At 45.1% G+C, this 26,014-nt stretch overlaps 1 long non-coding RNA gene across 1 annotated transcript; it reads left to right on the top strand.

Annotated features, from left to right (window-relative positions):
* The first annotated feature begins 3 nt into the window (after positions 1 to 3).
* LOC142660449 (uncharacterized) lies at positions 4 to 18,320 on the top strand. The gene is made up of 5 exons (XR_012850487.1): positions 4 to 399; positions 4,417 to 4,511; positions 5,346 to 5,498; positions 15,585 to 15,946; positions 17,951 to 18,320. It is a non-coding gene; the product is annotated as an uncharacterized LOC142660449 (long non-coding RNA).
* Positions 18,321 to 26,014: the final 7,694 nt, after the last annotated feature.

Genomic DNA, 26,014 nt, shown 5'->3' with positions numbered 1-26,014 from the left:
CTGGTATTTTAGATCAGCCCCAGGCAAGTAAATACCAGGCACAACCTGTAGATAAGAGTGGCGCTGTTTCTAGAAAAAAAAGTAAACTGTTTTCTAACTCATACAAAGCCTTTAATGCTTCTCACAGCTGACAGTCTGTTACAGTTTTATCCAGTCTGTGAACTAAACATATCAGCAGCCCGAATCTCTATACCAGTCCAAATTCTAAGTACAGTAGCTTAAAAAGTGACGCTTAGGTATGAACATTGATGTAGATGGTGATTTGAATTCACCAGCGTTTCCTATGACAATTCCAGGACTGTTAGACCTCAGGGTAGGAAGTGTTGTCATAGTGACTCTGGAGCAGAGAAGCTACAAACGTTGGGTTTGTACCATCAACCACAGATAACTGATGAAGAAGTAAGCTTTCTTTTTTTCTTTGTATGTACACAAAAAGGTTTTTAATATAGTACTTATACAAAATCTCCTGAAAACTAAAATGTCCTTGTGCTCCTGTGTCCAGTCTGTGTGACATCTATCATTGCCAGCCATTTTAGCTCTCATGGGGCTATTTATCTGTCACCGTTCAGTCAGAGGCTCAGCCCCTCTATCTCTTTGGTTTCCTTGGCAGTCAAAGACAGTGACTTTTCCTCTTTACCCTTATTTATAGCCTATGGAGTCCTATTTTATTTTAACACAAGCACCGAATGTGGAAAGTGCAGTCTCATGGTGACATCAATGAGGGAGGAAGTAGCTAACTTCTCCTCCTACTTGGGTTTCAATAAAAATTGAAACAACTGCAGCCTGGTACATGACTACATGGAAAGAAAGATAAAGGATTTCTAACATATCTGATGGACTGCAGTTATCTATGCCCATTACTGCCCTATGTACCCGCTCTCTGGAAACCTATCCCAGCCTCGGTGGTTGCTTTTAGATCCATTACATATTTTATTTTTCCACCCAGGACTAATGGTGCCACTTATCCATTATCAACACCTACTCAAGTTTAATTACAGACCTGTGAAGACGTTGCCCCAGGTCTGAGACTCACACAAAATGTATTTAAAAAGCTAGGTGATAATTCAGAGGCTGTCAACAGATGTTCAAGTCAACAACATCCATGACCCGCAGGGCGCTCAGACAGTCGGCAAGATCAATGTATAGATTGTATATTGTTCTACTGTTGTCATTTTACAGCATTTATTCCTCTATTACTGTGTGAGTGCATTCCTGTTTACCTGTGCAGCTATTTTGCATTTTTACCTATTAAGATATTCGGGCTGTTATATGACCACCCTTAAAGAATATGTTCTCCTCAGATCTACAAATTACTTTATACATAGGATAAATCTACATAAATAGTGGAGTCACTGGGTACATACATTACATTACTTATCCTGTACTGATCCTGAGTTACATCCTGTATTGTACTCCAGAGCTGCGCTCACTATTCTGCTGGTGGAGTCACTGTGTATATACATTACATTACTTATCCTGTACTGATCCAGAGTTACATCCTGTATTATACTCCAGAGCTGCACTCACTATTCTGCTGGTGGAGTCACTGTGTACATACATTACATTACTTATCCTGTACTGATCCTGAGTTACATCCTGTATTATACTCCAGAGCTGCAGTCACTATTCTGCTGGTGGAGTCACTGTGTACATACATTACATTACTTATCCTGTACTGATCCTGAGTTACATCCAGTATTATACTCCAGAGCTGCACTCACTATTCTGCTGGTGGAGTCACTGTGTACATACATGACATTACTTATCCTGTACTGATCCTGAGTTACATCCTGTATTATACTCCAGAGCTGCACTCACTGTTCTGCCGGTGGTGTCACTGTGTACATACATTACATTACTTATCCTGTACTGATCCTGAGTTACATCCTGTATTATACTCCAGAGCTGCACTCACTATTCTGCTGGTGGAGTCACTGTGTACATACATGACATTACTTATCCTGTACTGATCCTGAGTTACATCCAGTATTATACTCCAGAGCTGCACTCACTATTCTGCCGGTGGAGTCACTGTGTACACTGTGTATGGTTTTGGCTGGTTGCATAGGCTGCAGACACAGGTACAGGATCGGTTTGTGAGACTGACCAGGGACCCACATCAGTAGAGGGGCCCTGTGTCTACTGAGTGTGCTATGGGCCCCGTTGTCCTTTGTGTAGTACCCTTCATCACCTCAGCCCTGTTATCTGATTTCATACCCTTTCTCTCTAATTATTTACATACGTTTAACAGCAGCAATATTCCCTGCCCCCCACCTCTGCACACACAGGATCGGGGCGTCTCTGCCCCCTGTGGCCCCCGCTGCGCACATTTACTTCCGCTCTGCTTATCCGCAAGAAAATAACACTGTTTATATATACAGAAAACCCAATAATACAAGACATCAGCGGCGCAGATCCAGCAGACCTAGAGATGAATGTTCTGCGCGCAGGAGACGGGATTGTAGCCGCAGTTTTTTGTCTCAGCAGGTAAAGAAATTGAAACACAAAAAGCAGCAGGAAAAAAAATTGTCTTTGCTTTAGTTCCATTAATAGATACAATAAGTTTGTGTCGCCGCTGGGTCTTTTCTTTAGGAGGCGGCTTCTAAACACAGGAAATGATCAGGGAGCCAGTAATGTCTCTGAGAGTGTATCACACATGATAGGCTTAGATACACGGCTCAGCAGACAGTATCACACATGATAGGCTTAGATACACTGCTCAGCAGACAGTATCACACATGATAGGATTAGATACACAGCTCAGCAGACAGTATCACACATGACAGGATTAGATACACGGCTCATCAGACAGTATCACACATGATAGGATTAGATACACCAGCTCAGCAGACAGTATCACACATGATAGGATTAGATACACCAGCTCAACATACAGTATCGCACATGATAGGATTAGATACATGGCTCAGCAGACAGTATCACACATGATAGGATTAGATACACGGCTCAGCAGACAGTATCACACATGATAGGATTAGATACACGGCTCAGCAGACAGTATCACACATAATAGGATTAGATACACGGCTCAGCAAACAGTATCACATAATAATAGGATTAGATACATGGCTCAGCAGACAGTATCACACATGATAGGATTAGATACACCAGCTTAGTAGAATAGATGTGATGGGTGAGATGTAGATGAAGACCGCAGCAAGTCGTCGTCTTTACTGTAACTGTGTCTGACACGATACATGAATAAGAAGGAACGTTTTATCTTTATCGATACAGATGAATATTTCATGAGGTGACAGGTGCAGCTCCTCTGATGCCGCAGCCATAGACACAATTAATCCACATTTCACTATTGATCCGTTTCACCATTTGGATGTTATTGATCGGTGTGAATTATTCTGTCATTTGGCAGCGTTCTTGTAACTAAGCAAACTGCAAAGACGGAGCGCACCTGAGGACATTACCGAAACTTCTGAGAAATGTCTACAGGACTTTCCGGATAATAGAAATATCCTAAAAAAAAAATGGAGTCGTCTCCGGAGGGGAAATCTCCTGCAACCTGCCACAAAGCATGCTGGCTGCTGCCACTAGATGGAGCTTGCTGCATGTATGATTCTGTACTGATTGAGCTCCCCCTAGTGGTGGCTGCAGGTAGCTATACATTTAACCTTTACATTATATGGCTACGTGAAGGATATTTAACCTACTTACAGTAAGTAAAACAGTGTCATTTAGTTGAAACACTCTTCTGACACTTTTGTTTATTGGATGTATTCTACTGGCAATGTTTTGTCTACATTAAACTCCAGAGCTGAATATAAAATTCTTATGGTTGTTGCTAGAAACAGGTAGTAATAACCCCCTAACAGCTGAACTCCTACTAATATGGGGGAGTTCATTTATCTTACATCTGTTGACCGTAAAGTATCTAATCGAAAGGTGAGGTGACACTTCCCAGAATACAAATCACCAGCTAGCACTGTGTAGGGAACAAGAAGGGAATGCTAGGATATTTCAACTCTGAAGTCTGCAGAATAGTGAGGATCTGTTGTTATTCAGGATTAGTACAAGATAAGTAATGTAATTTATGTACACATTGACACCACCAGCAGAATAGCGAGTGCAGCTCTGGAGTACAGGATAAGTAATGTAATGTATGTACACAGTGACTCCACCAGCAGAATAGTGAGTGCAGCTCTGGAGTACAGGATAAGTAATGTATAAGTAATACAGGATACTGGAGTACAGGATAAGTAATGTATGTACACAGTGACTCCACCAGCAGAATAGTGAGTGCAGCTCTGAAGTGACTCATCTTGATGTGTACATTCTATATATAAAATTTGCAATTCCAGTCTTTACTACATATCTGCACAAGGAAAGGGAAGCATTTTGTAAGATCCTTTGTAAACTCTGATATGACCTTATTTGTTGCAGATAAAGGTACAGGCAGCTCAGAGATTCACAGGTAGAACATGGGACATGACTGCCATCTGCTGGTGATTTGATGTGTTTACCGGGTCACTGATGAAGTAAATTTACAATATATGTCAGAGTGTTTTCTATAATACATGTAGGTGATCTGTATCTTTGCAGCATTGGTGGAGCTGTAAAGACGGGTGGACAATGGGCATTTGCCAGCTCTGAGAATATCATTACTTCATCTTCTAAACTGAACATAGTGGATGAAGCCATGGGTGAGATCCGGCCGGATCGCCCCGGTTCTCCCGAAGCGGTTGTTAAAATGACAGCCGGTTCGCAGAACCGGCTGAAGCCGGAAGCCGGAACCGGTCCCCTGCACTCAATTGTATCCGCGTCCTTAGGACGCAGATGTAATTGAGTTGATGAGCGCTGCCCTGGCGAGGTACACGTTGCCTCGCCATTCGTCGCTTTAGTGATGATGCATTCAGCGCGATGACGTCATCGCGCCGCTGCATCGTTCCGATGGAGGACTGACGTCGCTGGAGGATGGCGCAGCAACGGGACAGGTATGAAAATGTTTTGGTTTTTTTTCTTCTACTGTGGGCACTATACAGGGAACACTACAGTGAAAGGCACAGGGGGCACTATCTACAGGGAACGCTGCAGGAGGCCCTGTCTGCAGGGAACGCTACTACCTACAGAGGGCTCTACTGGGAGCACTACCTACAGAGGGCTCTATGGGGAGAATTATCTACAGGGGGCACTGTGTGTGGTGCATTACTTTACAGTGTTTGACACAATTTTATTCAGGGGCACAGTGTATGTTACTATTATATTCAGGGGTACAGTGTGTAGCACTATTATATTTGGGGACACAGTGTATGATACTATTATATTTAGTGGCATAGAGTGTGGTACCATAACAATTTGCTCTTCGTTTATAGGCGCAGAAATGTTGAAAAAGTGAGCTTCCGAAGAAATCTGAGCAGCAAATGTACCCATTTCCGCAGAAATGGGTCATGGCCAGGAGGCATCATAGAGTTCTGGACCAGATGGAAAAGTAAAGAGAACGACTAGAATCTGAGAAGTCATCACCAGTGAGTCACTAAATGTAAATGTTTATATGTTTATATATCTATACTGAGCTTTGTTCTGGTGCTGTATATGTGTACTGAGCTTGCTCCTGGCGCCGTATCTGTGCATTAGCCGGGAGAGTTGTCGCGGCTTACTGCGCATGCCGCACTGTCCTCCACCCTTCTCATATGCACAGCTTAACTAAATGGGCTGAGCACGCTTAGGATATTGAATGTGCCCATATAGGCCTATACGTAAAGGGTGAGTTTAATATAATGTGTCTCTACGCTTATGTAATTATATAAATAGTGTGGCAATCCACACTAAAACATTCTGGACAGGGAATTTCTTTATTTAGAGTCCACTTTAATGCAGGGGGTATTTGGAATATCATAATTGTCTTATTTTATTATTAGAATAATTTTCAATTTTGCGATACACCACAAAACACCGTGAACCACCCCCCCCCCTCCCCCCGGATTTCTTCGTCCGAAAAACAGGGAACCTGTTGTTAAACATTTGAATCCCAGCCCTGGATGGAGCAGTCAGAGGTGAAATATTGCTGCATACAAGCTGTTTTGATGCCCAAAGCAGTCCCGCTATCTGTGCCCAGTTGCCTTGTATTTGTTCGGTGCCTAGATCTCCAGTACCTGGTGGCAGCAGTGTGATGTGCAATTCCTAGTCTTTAAAATACAGTAGTTCAATACCCCTGTCCCTGTTATCTTGTGGTTTAGTGTCTTAGTCCCAGGTGTCTTGTGGTCTGGTATCCCTGTCCCTGTTTTCCATTGCCTTTTGCACCCGTTTCTGTTTTTGGTTTGTAACTTAGTGGTTTAGTGCCTCAGTATGCAATATCAACTATCAGCCCAGTACCTGGTGTCTAGTGGTTTGTAGCTACAGACCCTGGTCTCTAATGGTTTAGCACTCAAGTTCCTGGTGTCTAGTGGTTTGGTCCTCCAGTTCCTGGTGTCTAGTGGTTTGGTCCTCCAGTCCCTGGTGTCTTGTAGTTTGGTGCTCCAGTTCCTGGTGTCTAGTGGTTTGGTCCTCCAGTCCCTGCTGTTTAGTGGCTTGGTGCTCCTGTCCCTGGTGTCTTGTGGTTTGTTGCTCCAGTTCCTGGTGTCTAGGGGTTTGGTGCTCCTGTCCCTGGTGTTTAGTGGTTTGGTGCTCCAGTTCCTGGTGTCTAGTGGTTTGGTCCTCAAGTCCCTGGTGTCTTGTGGTTTGGTGCTCCAGTTCTTAGGGTCTAGTGGTTTGGTGCTCCAGTCCCTGGTGTCTAGTGGTTTGGTGCTCCAGTTCCTGGTGTCTAGTGGTTTGGTGCTCCAGTTCCTGGTGTCTAGTGGTTTGGTGCTCCAGTTCCTGGTGTCTAGTGGTTTGGTGCTCCAGTTCCTGGTGTCTAGTGGTTTGGTGCTCCAGTTCTTGGTGTCTAGTGGTTTGGTGCTCCAGTTCCTGGTGTCTTGTGGTTTGGTGCTCCAGTCCCTGGTGTCTAGTGGTTTGGTGCTCCAGTTTATGGTATCTAGTGATTTGGTGCTCCAGTCTCTGTTGATTAGTGGTTTGGTGCTCCAGCCCCTAGTGTCTAATGATTTGGTGCTCCAGTTTCTAGTGTCTAGTGGTTTTGTGCTCCAGTCCCTAGTATCTAGTGGTTTGGCCCTCCAGTCCCTGGTATCTAATGGTTTCGTCCTCCAGTCCCTGGTGTCTTGTGGTTTCATGCTCCAGTCCATGGTGTCCAGTGGCTTGGTCCTTCAGTCCCTGCTGTCTTGTGGTTTGGTGCTCCAGTCCCTGGTGTCTTGTGGTTTGGTCCTCCAGTCCTTGCTGTCTTGTGGTTTGGTGCTCCAGTCCCTGGTGTCTTGTGGTTTGGTGCTCCAGTCCCTGGTGTCTTGTGGTTTGGTGCTCCAGTCCTTGCTGTCTTGTGGTTTGGTGCTCCAGTCCCTGGTGTCTTGTGGTTTGGTGCTCCAGTCCCTGGTGTCTTGTGGCTTGGTGCTCCAGTCCCTGGTGTCTTGTGGCTTGGTGCTCCTCTCCCTGCTGTCTTGTGGTTTCGTGCTCCAGTCCCTGGTGTCTTGTGGTTTGGTGCTCCAGTCCCTGCTGTCTTGTGGTTTGGTGCTCCAGTCCATGGTGTCTTGTGGTTTGGTGCTCCTGTCCCTGGTGTCTTGTGGTTTGGTGCTCCTGTCCCTGGCGTCTCGTGACTTACTGCCTTGTATCATTTTATTTGTCATCATCTTTGGTGTTGATTGGTTTGGTGCCAAGACCTTGTGGTGTAATTGAACCACTGAATGAGGTAAGATTGGGGCCAACAGACATACCACATCTGCAGCCTATGCACAGGGACTGTGTTCGCCAAGGGGTCCTGCCAACACCAAAAAAAAAAGTGTACCGTTTTCTACGGTCTACTAGATTGCATACAACTTACTGCGCTAATAAATCTGAAGGCTCATAATCAATGGTGGATTGAAGTCCATGAGTGAATCAGGACACCAGTGAGGGGCTTGAAAGACATTCGGGAGGTGCTCTCACTGTTGGTGAGCGAAGAGTCCACACATTGTTCTATCACAGGGTCCCTCTGCAATCCATGTCCACACCTGGCTGGGTCCTCTGCTTCATTAGACCCCAGGCTAGTGTTACCTGTTATAAGGCGCAGGTGTTCAGGCCCCGGCCACTACAGGACCCATGAGGCCTCGTGTCAGATCCCAATGTCAGCCATTAGATTAGAAGGAACATGTAAGAATCAATGCAAATGTATCTTTTATTTCTACTGTGCAAATAAGAAAAAAAATTGTTTTTCTGTCTTTTTGTCTTTGGGTAAAAAAAAACGACATGAGAGACAAAGGCTGCGAATAATCAATGTGTACCAGTTAATGAGATCCGTGTCCTACTTTGTGGAGAACGTGTGCCACGCCGCTTCTCATGTGAATTATACAGGATTTTGTTTTCTATTTACCAGTTTTAAAAATTGCAGCATTTTGCAAAAAGTAAAAATGTATCAAATTCATCTCATTTGTCGGGATCAGCGTTCTTTTATCTTTTAGAAAATAATAGAATTTAAAATGAAACAATGGCGCTCCGGCTACAATGCGTCTGTCATGAGAAAACGACATTGTCTTCCAAAGTCATGGCCTTGATCTAGAATTAAAAGAAGCGGCCGTAGATAAAATGAATATTAGATGCCTGTATAGAAAGATTACACCAGGAAAGATCTAAACTAAACCTGGATACAATTGTAACAAACCCACAGCTGTGCATTTTTCCAGTCTCTGCATGTAAACGAGATAGATATTGTTGAGTCCGCGGGACACTAAGAACTTAAGCCTCCTCCTGCTTCTAGGGTGCGTCCCCTGCCTTAAAGGGCACCAACTAAAATGTTCCTTAACCTATCCCCTTACTTCCTGACTATATAAAGGGTTCTGCCCTTCCTTCCTTGCATGAGCAATGTTGTTGTATTCCCATGTTAGTCTTGCAAATGGTCCCTTCGTTTTAGTCCTGCTTCCAGTGTCCCCGTCCCCTACTACCTGTATCCTGTATCCCGTAAATGTGCTTGTTCCTGAATTGCATCTAGTGTTGGAATCGTGTTGTCATCTGCCACATCTGGTATCATCTGCCACGTCTGGTATCATCTGCCACGTCTGGTGTCATCTGCCACGTCTGGTGTCATCTGCCACGTCTGGTGTCATCTGCCACGTCTGGTGTCATCTGCCACATCTGGTATCATCTGCCACATCTGGTGTCATCTGCCTCGTTTGGTGTCATCTGCCTCGTTTGGTGTCATCTGCCACATCTGGTATAATCTGCCACATCTGGTATCATCTGCCACGTCTGGTATCATCTGCCACATCTGGTATCATCTGCCACGTCTGGTATCATCTGCCACATCTGGTATCATCTGCCACGTCTGGTGTCATCTGCCACGTCTGGTGTCATCTGCCACATCTGGTGTCATCTGCCACATCTGGTGTCATCTGCCACGTCTGGTATCATCTGCCACGTCTGGTATCATCTGCCACGTCTGGTATCATCTGCCACGTCTGGTATCATCTGCCACGTCTGGTATCATCTGCCACGTCTGGTGTCATCTGCCACGTCTGATATCATCTGCCACGTCTGGTGTCATCTGCCACATCTGGTATCATCTGCCACGTCTGGTATCATCTGCCACGTCTGGTATCATCTGCCACATCTGGTATCATCTGCCACGTCTGGTGTCATCTGCCACGTCTGGTATCATCTGCCATGTCTGGTGTCATCTGCCACATCTGGTATCATCTGCCACGTCTGGTATCATCTGCTTGTTCCTGAATTGCATCTAGTGTTGGAATCGTGTTGTCATCTGCCACATCTGGTATCATCTGCCACATCTGGTATCATCTGCCACGTCTGCTGTCATCTGCCACGTCTGGTATCATCTGCCATGCCTGGTGTCATCTGCCACGCCAAGCATCACCTGTGCCACATGTCTGCTACTCCGAGGATCTGCCTGAACATCCTCCCAGGTACTGTTACACAAGAGACTGTTATTGACTGTAGTTTGGCCAGCTGCTTCCCGCTACGGCAGAGCGGCCTAGTGAGTCCACATACCCCACGGGCGTGAGAGATATATAGCTTAAATAACTGGAATATCTTGCTCAAATAGGGAATTACAAGCTGTCTGTATGTTACTCACTTCGCCCCGCTTAAGCACCCTGATCCTGCTCGCGGACGCATCTCCATGGTTATCGGCCCACTCTACTGATATCACGGAGCGGCATCTTTATAATAAAAATCCTGCTACTAGGCCTGGCACCTTCTCCTGAGCTGCTTTATCTTTTCTCTTGACCCTGAACTTGTTACTTTAATTCTGCTTTTTTTGTTGCGTCTTTGGATTTGTCGCCCAGTCAATGTAGTTCAACCTCTCGGTTTTTACTTCTGGCCCATCTTCTGATGACGTCTTTGTATCATCCTGGCCGCTCCTTCGGTGACCAACCCTACTTCATTCCTGACTTCATATCTGCCTCCTCTCCAGACGTTACGAGCAATGAGCCTGCTGCCAATTGGTAACTACTCTGGAGATCGTGACCTGGAAGTCCAACTGGGAAAGTCCATATCTCCTTGCAGGGGTTAAAGGTGAAGAACGGAGAGATTTCTAAGACTCTGCATCTCAGTTTACCTCGCACCAAACTAATTGCAGATCAAGTATCTATTTTGCTAGTGAAAACTATAAGTGTTTCCAGGAATTTTGAGGCAGATTTTGACCGGCCTGCACTTTTTTTTTTTGTGGCATTCTTTGGCCCTCTGTCATTGAGCGCAGCAGGCAAATAATGCAGCGAAAACCGCTTTCTCTACCTCCCATTGATGTCAATGGGAGGTCAGAGACGGAAGCACGGGAAGAAAGAGCACGACGCTCTTTTTTCCCTGCAAGTGTTTTTTTTTTCGCCTCGCAGGAATGGGAGGCGATTTCGGACGGTTTTTGGCGCTGTTTCCGTGTGGATTACGTGTCAAAAACAGCGCCAAAAAACTGTGTGAACTAGCCCTAACACTGTCTCTATAAAGGAAACTTAAAAGTTGATGAAGTCCTGTGATTACAGCAGCATCTGCACTTATTCATCAGTCTCTCTCTCTTTCTTTCTCTCTCTCTCTCTCTCTCTTTCTATCTCTCTCTTTCTATCTTACTCTCTCTCCAATGTGAGAGGGGTGTCCCCATAGAAGTATACTGAAAACTGCGAAGGAAGGAGGGAGAAGTGTAATGTATGTTTAGCAGGCCAGCAGAGACAGTGACCATGACCGGGCTGCAGCTCTACTGTATCTGTACCATGGCAGACAATGATAACAATGTTCCTGTTAATGAATTAGTCAGAATGAGATCTCTGCAGCACAAATGGCTGAGCTGTGAGGCAAAAGGCTCCACAAAAGTTCTATATATGAGGATCTAAAATCACTATGAAGTTTTTATTGTACACTGGAGGTACAGTAGGCTTTAAGGTAAAGCGTTGCGATAAAATTGCAGAACTACTACATCAAGGGAGGTAACGTTGGAATTTGTTTTACGACAGTTGCAAAGTTGGGAGTGACATTTTTTCCTATATGGAAGTGGCAGGATTTTTCTACATCTCGAGGGGGATACTGTGTTTCTGTGAAGCTTTTTCCTTTTAGATATATACTATACACTCCTTCCTCGTTCCAGGACATGAATACATTTGCAGCTTAAGACCACGCACTCTACGGACCAAATTAGTTTGCGAAAAAATAAACAAATAAGCGTCTTGTCATTACCATAAATCTAGCGCTGCCGGGCCTGAGCGCCGGGTCCTGTGTGGTTGTCGACAGACGAGGATAATAGTAAGTGGTCATTATGGTCGGTAAGGTAGAGTTTAATGGATAAAAACCGAGTTCTTGCTTGTATCAGCAAAGCCAAAGCGCTAGCAGGCAATTTGCTGAGTATTTTTTTGTCTTCACCAGCAGCCGATAGAAATAATTACTAAGCGCCCAGCAGAAGTATCCGGTGTGATAAATCCGCCGCGCTGATACGCCAAACCTTATACTCGAAGTCAAAATATTTCAATATTTGTTTTTTAATTGCTACAAAAAAAATCTTGCACCAGGAATAAACAGACAGTCTAATTGCTCTTCGCAGCTTGAGTGGCTTCATGAAATGGATGAGAGTGGATTCATCTCTCTTAGGACACATTTCATAGAATAGGATAGTGAGAGTCGTAGATTTGTTTAGGTGAAGTGTTGGCAATTACTCAGCGGAATGACGCAGTCTGATGAGACCAATTAAGATGACTAAATGTTCCATTAAAAATCGTCTGCGTTGGTTGATATCGGAAACAAAGTGCAGGCGCCATCAAATATTTGGGAATTTTATTCTTTGATATAATGGAGCAAAAAAGCGCGGAGGGTCAAATGATGTATCTGGTAATGGACAGAGGGGCAACTACGGGATGGACTGAGGATCAGGCGGGACAGGAAAGGTCTAGAAGAGCAGAAAGCATTGTCCTTATTATAATCATCTGTCTGCCGTGTTCATAGAAATCTGAGCCGTCATGTTAGAGAAAGTGGAGCGGCTGTCATTAGATCAGTGCAGATGGAAGATTAGTCAGTGACTGCTCGGTCATGTCTAGTTTGTCTGCTTTTACAGCACGGAGACCTGGAGATTCAGAGGTATCCTCTGGGTCACCAGACTTTACACAGGGAGCGGGTACTGCACCCAGGCCCCAATAAGGAGCAAAACTATAGAGAGCATGCAATATTACAAGCCACCGGCACGTTGACGCTTCGTTATTTAATCACCAGAGAATTCATACCGTTCAACTCAGTGACCACAGACTGTACACAGCCCCACAGGCTCATCAGGGATTATCCACAAGATCACTAATTCATCAAGACATGCCCATAGTGCAATTTATTTATCAGGGACTATCCCCAACACCACCAGCTCATCTGGGATTATACACAACACCAATGGCTCATCAGGGACGAACTATCCACAACACCACTGGCTCATCAGAGGCTATACACAACACCACTGGCTCATCAGAGGCTATACACAACACCACTGGCTCATCAGGGACTATACACAACACCACTGGCTCATCAGGGACTATACACAACACCACTGGCTCATCAGGGACTATACACAACACCAATGGCTCATCAGGGACTATACACAACACCACTGGCTCATCAGGGACTATACACAACAGCAATGGCTCATCAGGGACTATACACAACACCACTGGCTCATCAGGGACAGTCCACAGCACCACTGGCTCATTAGAGCCTATCATCAACACCACTGGCTTATTAGGGACTATCCACAATACCACTGGCTCATCAGGGACTATACACAACACCACTGGCTCATCAGGGACAGACTGTCCACAACACCACTGGCTCATTAGGGACTATACACAACACCACTGGCTCATCAGGGACTATACACAACACCACTGGCTCATCAGGGACAGTTCACAGCACCACTGGCTCATTAGAGCCTATGATGAACATCACTGGCTTATTAAGGACTATCCACAATACCACTGGCTCATCAGGGACTATACACAACACCACTGGCTCATCAGGGACGGACTGTCCACATCACCACTGGCTCATCAGGGACTATACACAACACCACTGGCTCATCAGGGACTATACACAACACCACTGGCTCATCAGGGACTATACACAACACCACTGGCTTATCAGGGACTATATACAACGCCACTGGCTCATCAGGGGCTATACACAACACCACTGGCTTATCAGGGACTATACACAACACCACTGGCTCATCAGGGACTATACACAACACCACTGATTTATCAGGGAATGCCCACAGCACCAGATCAGATCTCCAGTTTACCTCCTAATAGAGGCTCAAATCTCTCAGTCTATATGTGGCAGTGACCTGATAATCTTTTTCTCACTTGTATAAACCACCAGGAGATGGAGGTGTATAATCATTGTCCTCTATAATGGAAATCCTCTTCATGAACTATCCTCCTGGTGAGCTTGTGGTTATGCACAGAAGTCAATATGAACGAGCAGCGCTTTAGTATAAAGCATGAAGGAGGGATAGAGCAGCCGTCTGAAGCTCTGATGAGACAGGAGGTGAATTTCAGACAACCTCAGACCCCAATAGACATTGCAGCTAAGCTGGAGTCACTGATCATTGCTGTGCCCTAATGGAGTAGAGCTAAAAAAAAACTGCCAATACTAAAGAACATAAACTGCAGGTATTACTCACAGGTAGAGACTTACATATAAAATGTATTTCCAAACTTCAACATTAGATTTAATTTAACAAAATCAATGGTTTGTGTAGAGAACAGCCTCCAGAATGGGGCTCTTGGTAGTAGCCAAAGCTGGACACCCAAACATCCAAGCCACATCCCAATCCACCTGTACTCCATGTACACTAATTTCTTTGGTAGGTCTATGCCCTTCCTAGGGGTTCCCCACCCCTTCCACTACTTGAGAACCTGGACATGCGCATGTAAGAAGCCTGATGCTCAGGATTAGACAAATATGGCTGCTGTCTTTCAGAAACAGCGCCACACCTGTCTATGGGTTGTGTCCGGTATTGCACTTTGGCCCCATTGAAGCGAACAAGGCTGATTTTTAATACCACACTCAATCTGTGGACAGTTTCTGAAAGAGATCGGCCACGTTTTTCCAATTCTTGACAGCCCCATAAGGCCCAGGGCTCCTCCGTTTAATGAAATTTACTGCTGATAAAATCCCTTTATTGCCCTTTAAATGTTACATTTCCAGTCAGTTTTGTTACATGAAATATAAAAATAAAAAATATCTGCTACAAACCGTTCAATGAGAATAAATTCATAAGACGAAGTAACATCATGTGTCAGAAGCGCAGATAACGGCGGTGACTCCGCAGATTCATGCCTGAGACCATAAGGACTGCGTTGCTATTTGAAGGTGATTTACGTCCTTTTATTGCGGTGATATATTGATCGGGTCCTAGGATGGAAAAAAAGAGCAGACTTTTACTTTTTGTCTGGCGGTGAAGTCCGACGGATTATAAATTCATCAGAGACAATGGCCGTAAATTTCCCGCAGTTGTCAATTCCGCAATAAAACGGCTCTAACTCGAAACACCAACTGGTGACATTTCCAGGAGCGGCAGGTTGGCGTAAGATAATTCTAAAAACGCTGACGGAAATGTTTCCAACTCAAGGACAAACACGCAACACGACTAATGTGACAGACGCTCGTGATTCAGGGTGAGAGACGGCGGATCTGGAGCACAAACTTATAGGAAAGAACATTAAACAATAAGTCATTAGGTTTGTATTCAACTTTATATAGGTATCAATTAGGTTTCAGCTTTCCCAGACTCCTGAATGTCAATTATTCCTTGTTATGCAGTCATATAATTAGAGGTCAAGCTGACAATCTCATTGGTCGTCATTCAGATTTCCCAATAACAGATGTAACAAAAATAGGAGAGAGATAGATAGATAGATAGATAGATAGATAGATAGATAGATAGATAGATAGATAGATAGATAGATAGATAGATAGATAGATAGATAGATAGATAGATAGAATAGTCCTTGCTTCCTCCTACGTTCTGTTTTCCCGGGGTCTTCTGTCCGCTGTTTATTTTTCATTATTTCTCGATTCTGCAGGATCAGGGAATTGTCTGGGGAAGTCAGTAGCTTGTAAAGTCCTGACCCTGAAGTGCAGACTCAACAGCAATTTCCAAAGTCGTTGAATATCATCTTCAGAAGCAGAAACGGCGGTGACGTGAGGCCCGAGAGCTGGAACATAAGAGCGGGTCACTAACAACCAAATCCAGGACATGTGCTGAGCAAAAAACGGGTCCCCCCCTCATTTATAGGATCCAGCTGAGGGTGGAGAAGGGCCCTACCAGGGCTGGCACCACAACATTTGAAAACAACACTAAAAGAACCAACCTAATGACCATAGTGCCCTGGTGGGGTAGTGGGAAGAGAGAGGAAGACAATAAGCATGGGGTCCACCTGAGATGGTAGGTTTGGTGATATGAAGACCCATGTTGGGGGTTTCCCTCCTTTGTGTGCACCCATACATCTGGAGATGCTACTCAGTAAGCCTTGAGATGCGGCAGATTTCTCGTTTCTGTATAATTCCCGCCCATAAATACAGACCACACCCTCATAATGACAGGCAGAGTGCCTCTATAGAGTGCTCCCTGCAAGCACAGTGTCCCCAATAAACTATTGTGACAGAAGAGTTTTATGTACTGTAAATATATCATAATACCGTATATCTTTATATTGGTTAGAGCTCTGTTCCTTGTGACACGGAGCTCCAAGTCCCTTGTATAGTCATAGTTATATGATAAAATTCTGTCTGCCTGCAGTCACCACTAGAGGGAGCTGACTGTACTCAGATGTATACAGCTCCTATAGAAGACAATGGGAGCATTACATCTATATGTAGCAAGCTCCCCCTAGTGGCAGGATATTTGACTGCTCTGCTAGACAAACCAGGAGAGTAGGAAAGTATGCAGTAGATCTATACATAGTCATGGCATCCGGAATAATATATATATATTGTGATTAAGTCACTTTAGTAAAGAGTTTTTTCCATGATTTTTCATTTTACTGGATTCTTAAATATAGACCATAAATATCTAAACAGTAGGGATCCCACACCGAGACCCCCACGATCAACATAATGAAGGGGCCCTTTACATGCAGCACCTGGCACAGCGTCATTCACAAAAGTATTGATGCCACTGTGCCGGGCAGCAAGTGCCGCAGCTCCATTGTTCTGCTGATCGGTGGGGGTCCTAGGAGTGGGTCCCCCACTAATCATACTTTGATAGCCTATCCTAAGGAATCTTGGGAAACTGTAATGACGGGGGTGGGGAGACAGACAAGTGAGCCCTAATCTACCCACCACTCAGTCCCTGCCTACTTGCAACGACCCGCCCTAGGCGACGGGGTACAACTGGGCGACGGTCCCTACGCTCAATAAGTGCACGACAGACAAACAGACAAGGGTACACAGAGCTAGGGGGAGAAAGGGCAGTTGCCCACGGCAACACCGTGAGCAACAAGAGAAGTGAACAAGCTGAGTCAAACCAGGAGAGTACGAGGTGCCAAACGCAGAGCAGAAGAGTAGTAAACAAGCCGAGTCAAACCAGGAGTGTACGAGGTACCAAACGCAGAGCAGGAGAGTAGTCAGCAAGCCGGGGTCAATAAGAAGCTAGGACAAAGGTACAAGAAGCTGCAGCAGGGCCAGGAAACCAAACAAGAAGAATCACAAGCAAAGGAGGAACAGGAAAGGCAGGTATAAATAGACAGAGGGCGGGAGCTAGCTCCGTCTGGCCAGGCTGTGATAGGTTCTCCCACTCCTAAGCCTGCCATCCTGAGTGGTGGAAGATGGAGTCAGTCTCAGAGACATAGACTCAGGTGCAGACTGATTATCTATGGGCGTTAACGCCGAAGCTGTACCTGGCAGATCCTTTACAGAAACTCCCTTAAGTATAGGGCCCCATTAGGCCAGGACTACATGATGAATACCATAGAAATTACAACTTCTTTTATTCCTATGGGGGAAAAAAAAAATAATATTTCTGGGCTGTACTTTTTTTATCCTAAAGGGCAGCTATTTCCAAACTACAACTCCCAACAGGCCTTCGGTTGTCACATCCTGCTGTCAGTTGTTGTTCGCAACTATAGGGAATAATAGAAATATCATGCGGCTGCAGGTGGAATTGTTCTTTAATTCTGGAAAAAAATCACATCGCCATCGACAAACTTCTCGGGGTATTTTTTACACGGCACGGTCATATTACGTTTGTGGTGCGGAATCACCACAGTGTGTGAATATATCCTTACAGCCTCGCACCAGATTTGCAATGCGAAAGAACACAGGTGAACACAAAATCTATAAAGCACCAGTCTAAAAATAATTTCTCCTTTTTGCAAAACGAAACATTAATGAAAATGTTGCAAAAAATGTTTTGAAATTGTCAAAATTGTTTCTTTTAATTATTGTGCAGGTGCGACGTCATCTGCCCCGAGCTGTGGGTCGCGGATCGCTGCGCTATTCATATTTTTATTGGAGAGACGGACATAAATATAATTATTACCCAATATCAGAGGTACAGGAGCACGCGGAGATGGAAACATTTGTCTTCCTGGAATTTTCTTTTCATACGGAGAATTGTTGATCATGGGGCAAGTTGATGCCGGTATTTTTTATCTAATTTTTAATCAAACATTTTTTTATTCTTTTCTTTATTTTAGATTTATTATTTTAATTTTGTTCATTTTTTGTCTACATTGTTTGTTTGTTTTTAAAAATTCAATTTTTGTACATTTTTAATGTAGTGTTTTAATGTTTGCCTATTTGGATCCCAATATGTATCTTTTTGTATGTCCATCTTTTATATTTTACATTTAGCATTTCAATTTTGCACGTTTGTATCTGTAGATTCTTGTAATTTTTTTTGTGCAGTTTTTATTGGTTTCTTCATCTTAGTTTTTCGCCTATATTTGTACATGTAGAAACTTTAGACTGTAGTATTTTAATTTAGAAATTTTTTTTGCCTGTATATTCTTTACATTTTTTTAAATTGTTTTAATTAATTTAAATTATTTTTATTTTTTTTGCACATTTAGGCTGCAGTTTTAATTTTTTTGTAAAATCTTTTAATTTCTTCTTCATTTTTGTTTTTCGCCTATATGTGTACATTTAGACTGCAGTATTTTCATTTTGTACATTTTTTTTACTACATAGTTTTCATTTCATTTGCAGCCGTATTTTTACCCCAAGCACTTTATATAATCTTTTCATTTTTGTAGCAGGAACGCTAATTGTGGATATTATATGATGAAAGTAATCTCTGCTCGTCTTCGTCAGATAACTTTTCGCATACATTAAAATCGATGTTGCATACACAAAAAAGGCACGGTTTTAATTGAAAACAAAAATTTGGTTAAATGACTGCGCTTTTTGTTATAACGGAATTATATTGAGAACTTCAGTGCGGAGCAAATAAAAAGCGCAAGTACTGTAACCTGGTAGCGTAATCGCAGACAATTTACATTGTAATGGCGTAATTTAATAAGATCTGTTTTATCGGTATAGTGTCGGCGGAAATATAAAGAAACAATAGAAATAAATTGCATTTGGGAGAAAATCGCTAATTCAGCATCTGGAAATCATGGAAATACCTTGTTTCTCGGACAGAATTGATTTGATAAAATGTAACCATCGCAGGATTCACGGGGGATTCAGGCGCAATGGTAGAACGCTGAGGATTATGGGAACTGCTGATGGAGTAAAGGGATTGTGTGTAATAAAAGCTACGGAGGAGTCTGACATTCAAGGGGTTCTGGGCTCCTCTCAATATGCCGTGTTGGAATATACGGAGTTAATAAAAAAGGGTCTGCTGATCGGAGGTTCTGGAGGACGCTTTTGTAATACAATGTGTAGAGGTTCAGCCCCAGTTTAAGTAGGTGCACGAACAGGAGCCCAACCCAATTGTGAAACAGTAAGAAAGTACTCGGCACCAAAGTTGGAGATTAAATATTCTTTGTCTTCATTTATGCCAGTGCGACGTTTCGGCCAACCCGACCTTCATCAGGCACTAGGCCGTACTGGGGACTGTCGTGTGCTTCCGTCGGCGCTATATATTCATTAAGAGCGTCACAAGTAGCGGTCAGTCGCCATTAATATACAGCGCCGATGGAACCACACAACAGTCCCCAGTACGGCCTAGTGCCGGATGAAGGTCGGGTTGACCGAAACGTCACACTTAACCTTTGTATTACAGTCCTACACCTGGGGGAAAGATTTAGTCCACTGCCCTAGTTCTGTATCTAAATACCTAGGCAAAGGTGGAGCGGCTTGTAGGCACCCAGCACACCACTCCTCAGCCCCTCGCAGCTGTACCCCTGTGTAATGCATGCTTTGCATGGATGTCATGGGATGCCTACAGTGAAATGCTAAGTAACTCCTAGGCAATCACCTTGTCACGTGGGACCCGCTTAAAGGGGTTGTCTTCATGAGCATATATATATCATGGAGGGGAAGTCATCATCATAAGCCAAAATGAAGACCCGCTGCTGTATTACCATTCTTCTGAATGGCCGCCATGTAATACTATATTTGCTCTGCAGGATGCATCTTATGTATTCACCCATCACATGTCCTTTGTCATATAACCCCATTACTCATTAAATGTCGGGGTCACATGATGACCCCATATTTATGGGGATTTTTTTTCTTTTCGGGGGTCTGCTGGTCATACACCCAAAGACTTAGGCCCCATGCACACAAATCTTTTCTTGCGTCCGCAATTCATCCACAAAAATGCGGATGAATAGCAGACCCATTCATTTCTATGGGCCCATGCATTGGTCGGGAGCTCGGACCGCAAAAAAATAGGACATTTCATTATACGGGCCGCATTTGCGGTCTAGGCTCACTGAAATCAATGTGTGCAGGGTCCGTGATTTGCGGGCGGCCCAGAGATGACTCTCCGCGGCCGTCCGTGCCATAATCACTGGCCGTACACACGGCTACGGTCGTATGCATGAGGCCTAAAGCTGCATTTCCTCATTGTTCAGACAGGTGTTATGATTAACAGCAGGACTGCTGCTAATCAATGATTCTGTTATCTCTACATTTGGACGTTGCTAGGCAATGCCTTTGGTCTGAGTCTAGATTTGTTCATCATTTAGTTTTGCCTGGATGATTAAGGGGGGAAGTACTTTTCTTGGGCCTACATATACTTCAGGCCTGGATCATTTAGGTGCTGGTTATACTGTTTCTGTCATGTGCTAAACTATTTCCAGATTCTAGTTTGTGACTTTGTTCTTGTCTATGTGTTTGTTTGCACTGTGGGACCTGTTGGTCCTCTGAGAGAGCTAGTTTTTGTATAGTGGTTTGATGTGTTGCCTGGGATCAATAGTTTCACTGGTTTGTTTGCTTTTCCTGTGCATTTGGTCTGCTGCCAAGCTGTTGTCTTACCCTGCCGTGAGATACAGTATTCAGATAGGGTGAGTGAGTGCTTGCATGCTATTCATCTGCCATCCACTCCATTTATGCATCGTCTCTAACTTCCACTACCTTCAGTATTCAGTTCCATTCATCCACTGGTGAATTACTTGTGCCTTTTGCATTCTGTCTGTGTTGATGCGTGCTTCACCCATGTGATAGCGATTGTCTTGTATTGCGGTCTTGAGCAACACCAGCGGAACAGCGGGATAATCCATTGACTGGATGGTCTCTCGCATTTTATGGTTATATCGTCCTACAGTCGCCCTATATGAAGATACAATCGAGTACATACGACCAAATATTACTATATATATATATTGTATCCATTTTCTGCACAATATATCACAATGTAATATGACGATGTAACTGTATCACTCACAACGCCCTAAAATTGTCCTGATTAAGACAAGCCGTTACTATGGGGGTAACCGACCAAAAGATGGATGCGGCTTAAAACAGAAGCCTGTCGTGATGCTGGAACCTCCTCTCGTCCAGATCATTTTACTCGTCACTGCTTATTTCATGGGGCAAAGACTCGGAGATTGAAAGAAAACCCGTTGAGGTTCACGTCTATAGAAGGAGGTGCGACAACAATGTCCACAGTCAACTCCATAAACCTCCTCAGGATATGACTTAAAAGGTTTAAGGGTTTTTCTGATGTGAGGCGCGAGGTGTGATGATGAATTTTGAACCTCCATATGCCTCACATGATGTGTGGAGGGTCACATGATGTGTGGAGGGTCACATGATGTGTGGAGGGTCACATGATGTGTGAGGGTGGTCACATGATGTGTGGGGGGTCACATTATGTGTATGGGGGGTCACATGATATGTGTGTGGGGGTCACATGATGTGTGGGGGGTCACATTATGTGTATGGGGGTCACATGATATGTGTGTGGGGGTCACATGATGTGTGTGGATCACATGATGTGTGGGGGTCACATGATGTGTGGGAGGATCACATGATGTGTGGGGGTCACATGATGTGTGGGGGGTCATATGGTGAGTATGGGGGTCACATGATGTGTGGGGGGGTCGCATGATGTGTGGGGGATCACATGATGTGTGGGGGGGACACATGAAGTGTGGGGGGTCACATGATGTGTGGGGGGATCACATGATGTGTGGGGGATCACATGATGTGTGTGGGGATCACATGATGTGTGGGGGGTCACATGATGTGTGGGGGGGTCACATGATGTATGGGGGTCACATGATGTGTGGGGGGATCACATGATGTGTGGGGGATCACATGATGTGTGGGAGGATCACATGATGTGTGGGGGTCACATGATGTGTGGGGGGGGGGTCATATGGTGTGTATGGGGGTCACATGATGTGTGGGGGGGTCATATGGTGTGTATGGGGGTCACATGATGTGTGGGGGGGTCACATGATGTGTGGGGGGTCAAATGATGTGTGGGGGGTCAAATGATGTATGTCGGGGGTCACATGATGTCTGGGGGAGACCTCTACCCTCCGATCCAGGCCAAAGCCCCATTTGACATCGCTACAACCAGGTAAGCCTGGCCATGGGTCTGTACGCCGTGTGGGGGGGGGGTACCGGGAGGACATCGCAATGTAATAAACCGGTCTGACCCCATTTACCGATGTGCGGAGTTTCCAGGCAATTATTACACAGCAGTTTCGCTCTAAAATAAAACGTAATTCCCATTAATAATAAGAGGACTGATAACCAATATGGCCGCCGCTGGCACCCTGGAGCGGAGATATTTGCGGTTACGCAGCGATTCATCCTCCGCACTTGGTGGTGGGTAATGGTGACTGAAAGGTTTTTCTCTCTTTCCTATCAGATTCTTCACTGCTGAAATTACCTGCGACCTCCAGTTCCTTCATTCATGGGGGATCATCCACCGGCAATAAATCTTCTTATAATGTTGGTTTAATGACGAAATAGCGCGAACGCTGCGGACTGACCCATCAACCCAAACTACTGACCTCTGATGCTGCGGACTGACCCATCAACCCAATCTACTGACCTCTGATGCTGCGGACTGACCCATCAACCCAAACTACTGACCTCTGATGCTGCGGACTGACCCATCAACCCAAACTACTGACCTCTGATGCTGCGGACTGACCCATCAACCCAAACTACTGACCTCTGATGCTGCGGACTGACCCATCAACCCAAACTGCTGACCTCTGATGCTGCGGACTGACCCATCAACCCAAACTGCTGACCTCTGATGCTGCGGACTGACCCATCAACCCAAACTACTGACCTCTGATGCTGCGGACTGACCCATCAACCCAAACTACTGACCTCTGATGCTGCGGACTGACCCATCAACCCAAACTACTGACCTCTGATGCTGCGGACTGACCCATCAACCCAAACTACTGACCTCTGATGCTGCGGACTGACCCATCAACCCAAACTACTGACCTCTGATGCTGCGGACTGACCCATCAACCCAAACTACTGACCTCTGATGCTGCGGACTGACCCATCAACCCAAACTACTGACCTCTGATGCTGCGGACTGACCCATCAACTCAAACTGCTGACCTCTGATGCTGCGGACTGACCCATCAACCCAAACTACTGACCTCTGATGCTGCGGACTGACCCATCAACACAAACTACTGACCTCTGATGCTGCGGACTGACCCATCAACCCAAACTACTGACCTCTGATGCTGCGGACTGACCCATCAACCCAAACTACTGACCTCTGATGCTGCGGACTGACCCATCAACCCAAACTGCTGACCTCTGATGCTGCGGACTGACCCATCAACCCAAACTACTGACCTCTGATGCTGCGGACTGACCCATCAACCCAAACTGCTGACCTCTGATGCTGCGGACTGACCCATCAACCCAAACTACTGACCTCTGATGCTGCGGACTGACCCATCAACCCAAACTACTGACCTCTGATGCTGCGGACTGACCCATCAACCCAATCTACTGACCTCTGATGCTGCGGACTGACCCATCAACCCAAAATACTGACCTCTGATGCTGCGGACTGACCCATCAACCCAAAATACTGACCTCTGATGCTGCGGACTGACCCATCCACCCAAACTACTGACCTCTGATGCTGCGGACTGACCCATCAACCCAAACTACTGACCTCTGATGCTGCGGACTGACCCATCAACCCAAACTACTGACCTCTGATGCTGCGGACTGACCCATCAACCCAAACTACTGACCTCTGATGCTGCGGACTGACCCATCAACCCAAAATACTGACCTCTGATGCTGCGGACTGACCCATCAACCCAAAATACTGACCTCTGATGCTGCGGACTGACCCATCAACCCAAACTACTGACCTCTGATGCTGCGGACTGACCCATCAACCCAAACTACTGACCTCTGATGCTGCGGACTGACCCATCAACCCAAACTGCTGACCTCTGATGCTGCGGACTGACCCATCAACCCAATCTGCTGACCTCTGATGCTGCGGACTGACCCATCAACCCAAACTACTGACCTCTGATGCTGCGGACTGACCCATCAACCCAAACTACTGACCTCTGATGCTGCGGACTGACCCATCAACCCAAACTACTGACCTCTGATGCTGCGGACTGACCCATCAACCCAAAATACTGACCTCTGATGCTGCGGACTGACCCATCAACCCAAAATACTGACCTCTGATGCTGCGGCTTTACTAAAGGCTGTGGAAACCATTAAAGACTTTATTTTATTCTTTTAGGTAAACATTGTATTATGGTGTTTACTGCAACTTTGTAATTTATTTTTATTAAAAAAAAATATTTACTTTTTGAGATAAAGCTTCTATGTTTCCTGGTTATATAGACGCGGTGTCTTGCGCTGATCCCGAATCTGAACCAGCTGAAACCTGCTGACCCGACGGATTCCGGTTTCAGCGCAAGTTATCCAGGAAATAAAACGGCTGCATCTCAAAAAGTTAAATTTTTTGAATAAAAACAAATTACAAAGTTGCACTAGAGTTTTTTTGACACATTTTTTGACGCGAAAACTGCGCCAAAAAACGGCCGAAAATGCCTCCCATTGATTCCAATGGGAGGCGGACGCGTTTTTTTACCGCGAGCGGTAAAAAAGGCTCGCGGTAAAAAGAAGAATAACATGCCCTATCTTCAGGTGTTTACGCCTCTGACCTCCCATTGACATCAATGGGAGGCAGAGAAAGCGTATTTCGCTGCGTTTTTGCCCGTGGCACTCAATAGGCGCAAGAGAAAAACGCAGCGAAAAACATTGTGAAAAACATGGCAAACGGCGTGCAGGCAGAATTTTCTGCCTGCAAAAAACTCTGTGTGAACAGGGCCTAAGTGTTTGTTCACACGGCTTATTTTTGGCCGTTAATTGGGGCGTTGATTTCAATGGGAAAAACGGCGTTCTGTTCCAACGGGGCATTTTTTTACGCAGCCGTTTTGAAAAGAGGCTGCGTAAAAAAACTCCCGCAAAAAAGTGCATGTCACTTCTTGAGCCGTTGTGCAGCCGTTTTTCATTGGCTCCAAAAAAAGGCCGTAAAAAAACACAGCAAAAAACGCGAGTTGCTAAAAAATGGCTGAAAATCAGGAGCTGTTCTCCCTTGAAAACAGATCCGTATTTTCAGACGTTTTTTAGTAAGCGTGTGAACATACCCTTACATGCACTTCTTTTTACGGGGAGTCTTTTTACGCGCCGTTTTTTCCAAACAGCCGTGTAAAAAAAAGCTCCGTCGATACAGAGCACCGTTTTTCCCATTGAAATCAATGGGTAGATGTTTGGAGGCGTCCTGCTTCTGATTTTTCAGCCGTTCATGGCCCGAAAAACGGTCGAAAATAAGCCGTGTGAACATACCCTAACGGTGTACGGACTCAATTGAAAGTCTATGAGCCCGTACACCAACTGCTCGGCTTTTCGAGAAAAGCCGTTCAGACACTAAGCGGCTCAGCAATCACCCGAGCACTTCTGCCGCTTCATTTTAGTGATCACTGGGGGTCTCAGGTCTCTGACCCTCCGCGATCAAATCTTCTGACATGTCTCTAGTTTTCTGGCATTTTAGTTACCGCTGAGTAATGTCACCAGTGGTCACCCT

This window comes from Rhinoderma darwinii, chromosome 9 (genome assembly GCF_050947455.1).
Source record: "Rhinoderma darwinii isolate aRhiDar2 chromosome 9, aRhiDar2.hap1, whole genome shotgun sequence".
NCBI classification, from domain to species: Eukaryota; Metazoa; Chordata; class Amphibia; order Anura; family Rhinodermatidae; genus Rhinoderma; species Rhinoderma darwinii.
This window is presented reverse-complemented; position numbering and strand designations above follow the sequence as displayed.